Source organism: Mus pahari, chromosome 22 (genome assembly GCF_900095145.1).
Source record: "Mus pahari chromosome 22, PAHARI_EIJ_v1.1, whole genome shotgun sequence".
NCBI lineage: Eukaryota > Metazoa > Chordata > Mammalia > Rodentia > Muridae > Mus > Mus pahari.
The window spans coordinates 48,731,602-48,735,797 of record NC_034611.1 but is presented as its reverse complement, the minus strand read 5'-3'; the positions used below and the strand labels follow the sequence as shown (position 1 = coordinate 48,735,797).

Genomic DNA, 4,196 nt, shown 5'->3' with positions numbered 1-4,196 from the left:
CACTCTGTAGACCAGGCTGGCCTTGAACTCAGAAATCTGCCTGCCTCTGTCTCCCAAGTGCCGGGATTAAAGGCGTGCGTCACCACTGCCCGGCTAATATAACCCTTTCTTAAGAAAACAAAGACAGAACCCCCCCCCAATGACTACTGCTTATACTGCTTATTTATTTATTTATTTATTTTTAAAGATTGATTTATTTTATGTATATGAGTACACCATTGCTGTCTCCAGACACACCAGAAGAGGGCATCAGATCCTATTACAAATGGTTATGAGCCGCCATGTGGTTGCTGGGAATTGAACTCATGGCCTCTGGAAGGGCAGTCAGTGCTCTTAACCTCTGAGCCATCTCTCCAGCCCCAACTACTGCTTTGAAAGATGACACAAACCCATGGGTAAAAGGAAAAGGTGAAATGGCATATTGTGGCAAGTCAGCCCTCCTCCCACCGCGCATGCCCCGGCCACCCAGCCTCCTTCCTCAGCCATTCCTTCCAGTTCCTGCGGGGTCTGCGTGCAGGTCAGAGTCTTTGCTTACTCTGACCCACAGGGATCGTGCTTTTTACCACTCAGCTGCGTTGCCTAGGTTCATGCACTGAGAGCTGGCTCAGGGGCTGGAGAGCTGGCTCAGTGGTTGATAAGACATCTCTCCTTCAGAGGAGCCAGGTTTGATTCTCAGTACCGACACAGCAGCTCACAACTGCCTGTAACTCCAATTCTAGGGATCTAGTGCCCTCCTCTGGCATCTGAGGGCACTGCATGCACATGTGAACAGACATTCACACAGACAAAACACTCATCCACATACACTTTTACAATAGTAACAAAACAGGTTCAGGCCTAATTGCTCCCCAGAAAGAAGGTACTAACCTTCTAAGCCCCTCTTTTATGATGCCATCTGTTTTCTAAATTTATGGTTTTGTTTTTTTATCTTTGTCAATCCAATAGATTTGAAGTGATGCACAATTATAGTTTTAATTTCATTATCATTTCTGGCAATATGACAAAGGTTAAAGGTTGGTGCTAACTGCTGAACACTTGCCAAAATCACTTAATCTCTTACCAGTAATATATAGATTGCATTCTTTGGTCTCCCTGGTAGCTGGCTGGGCCAACTGACTTGAGTTCTAGACAGTGGAATGTGGCTGGCAGTAGCAACTACACTGGAGCCTCTTCAGGGAGCTCATGAAGGCCCTCAAGAGAACCCCCCACCCTCATAGCTCCTAGCTAGCAGTGGGGATATAAAGGGCTGTGAAGTTGTAGAGATGGCAGAGTCACTGCAAGGGAATACAAGTCTCTAAGGAATGCTACTGTGGACCACCTGCCGAGCCTGCCGGTGGGCCTCATTTCATTTTCTACCACATGGAAGAACTGAAGTGTGGTGATTTGTGTACAGTAGTTAGATAGAGTCACTTAGTCTTTACAAAGACCCTCCCCCCCAATGTGTAAGAACCACATCGACTTTTTCTGTGTTTACTTCCAGTCCATGGTTTTTATGAGTGGCTTGCTCATTTGTTTTCACATTAAGTTGACATTCTTCACACTGACTTATTAGGGCTCTTTCTCTTTGACATTCTTCCCAATTTGTCATAAGTTACCATGCAAAAAAATGTGATTTTCATGTAGTTGAACTTTTAAAACTTTTCTTTTATATTGTCATTATATCCAAAAAGGTCACTCTACTTGGAGACTGTCATAGTTTGAATATGCTTGGTCCAGGGAGTGGCACTATTTGGAGGTGGGACCTTATTGGGAGTAGGTGTGTCACTGTTGGCATGGGCTTTAAGACCCTCATCCTAGCTGCCTGGAAGTGAGTATGCAGCCTTCAGATGAAGATGTATAACTCTCAGCTCCTCCTGCACCATGCCTGCCTGGATGCTGCCATACTCCTGCCTTGATGATAATGAACTGAACCGCTGAACCTGTAAGCCAGCCCCAACTAAATGCTGTCCTTTGTAAGATTTGCCTTGGTCATGGTGTCTGTTCACAGCAGAAAACCCTAACTAAGACAGAAGTTGGTACCAGGGCCTGGGGTGTTGCTGTGATAGGCCTGACCATGCTTTTGTATGGAAGAATGTGGATTTCAGGCTTTGGATTTGGAAAGCCATGGATGCTTTAACTTGAGCTTAGTGAGCCATCCCACTAGGAATATGGAAGACTTCGTTACTGGGAGTGATTTGAACTGTGCAGACCTGGACCAAGAGGTTTCAGAGGAGAAGAATTTCAATATGTGGCCTAGAGACTGTTTTTGTGGTATTTTGGTGAAGAATGTGGCTTCCTTTGTCTGAAGAGTCTGCCTGAGTTTAATGTGAAGAGATTCAGATTAATTGCATTGGCAATTTGTTCTCCGGTTAAGTCTCTTGAACAGTATTTTGAACAAATGCAGCAAGCTTAGAAAGGAAAAATATAAAATATATTATTTGAATATTAAAGGGGCATCAGGAAGTGAAATGGAGTTGAATTCTGTGTTCTAAGAGATAACAGATTACGGGAATGGGACTTTGGGGGCAAAATCCTACCCAGTTAAATTTAGATCTAGGCATGGTGGTACACACTTTTAATCCAGCATTCAGATCTCTGAGTTCAGGTCAATCTACACAGCAAGTTACAGAAAAGCCAAGCTTAGGCAGAGAGGGAGTCGGAAAAAGCTGGTAATAAAATAAGGGGGGGGGCATATTCCAGTCCCATAAAATTAGCAAACATGGCAGCATCAGCCATTTGGCTCTGGCTTTAGAGTGAAAAATAGAAGGTACTTCTGGGACATTGATGCTGGTTAGCTGGAGCTAAGAAATTAGCAGTGATTAAGAAGAGACCAGCATCACTGAGGTGACACCTTCTGGGAAGTGTTTTATGAGCGTACAGAGGCTGTGTTCCAGAGACAGCCAAGGTTGTACTTTATGCTGTGGCTATACTTGGTAATGTGTTAAGTCACCCAGGTGGTACTGGTTTTGAGGCATGAAGGTGTCATGAAGAGCAGCTGAGGCTGGGCACTGTGAAAAGCCATGGAAGCCCACTGGTGAATGTGTAGCCCCAGTTGCAGTTGACAGCCCAGGACTGAAGGGATTATGAAAAGGAGTTGAGGCTTGGCATCATGAAGAGAGCCTGTGAGAGGCTATTGGTGGAGCCTACTTGCAGTGGAAGACCCCAGCATACTGGAGATGCCAGTACCATGGGATGATTACCAAGAACAGCAGCGGCAGTGGAGTGGATCAACCTGAGCTTAGTGGGCTCCAGAGGGCAGAGCTGGAGAAGTGACACCAGCCCTTTGGAGGAGCCCAGAAGATCATGTGTGGATCCCAGACATTGAAACGAGAAGCTGTAACATTGAAGGTGCCTTGGAGACCCCAAGATGTTCGAGATGCCAGAGCCATGGGATACATGCTGAATAAAGCTGCTAACAGGGAGTGGAACCAGCCCAGGAGAAAGCAGTTTGCAGTCAACACAGATGAAAAGAGATGGAGATCTGAAGTCAGCTTTGACAACAAACAGGAGATGCAGAGTGAGTCTGCCCAGCTGGTGTCCTGCCTTGCTTTGGTGATTACAGTTAACTGATTGGATGGATCTCACAAGAGGCTTTGAACTTTGGACTTTTCATTGTTGATACTGCTCTAGATTATGGGGACTCTGGAAGTTGGACTAAATGTACTTTTTAAAATTATGTTACGGCTAGGTATGGCCCCTAAAGACTCATGTGTTTGAACAAGCCTATGGGTGTCAGGGAGTGGAATGTCCTGGTTTGAATATGCTTGGCCCAGGGAGACTATTTAGAGGTGTGGCCTTGTTGGAGTAGGTGTGTCACCGTGCGAATAGGCTTTAAGACCCTCATCCTAGCTGCCTGGAAGTGAGTATTCTGCTAGCAGCCTTCAGATGAAGATATAGAACTCTCAGCTTCTCCTGCACCATGCCTTTCTGGATGCTGTCATGCTCTTGCCTTGATGATACTGGACTGAACCTTATAAGACTGTTGTCCTTATAAGAGTTGCCTTGGTCATGGTGTCTGTGCACAGCAGTAAAACCCTAACTCAGACAGATGTAAAAGCAAGCCAATTGCATTCAGATTGTTGCCTCTGTTATATGGATGTGCTGGTTCGTTTTTACTGTCAGTCTGACAAAGAATCATCTTGGAAGGGAAACTATCTGTATCATGTTGGCCTGTGGCCATGTCTGTGGAGACTGTCTTTTTTTTTTTTTTTTTTTTT

The 4,196-nt window shown here is 45.2% G+C and overlaps 1 protein-coding gene across 3 annotated transcripts in view; it reads right to left on the bottom strand.

Annotated features, from left to right (window-relative positions):
* Positions 1–4,196, bottom strand: part of Reck (reversion inducing cysteine rich protein with kazal motifs) — a 72,790-nt gene that overhangs the window by 8,139 nt on the left and 60,455 nt on the right. The window lies entirely within an intron of this gene.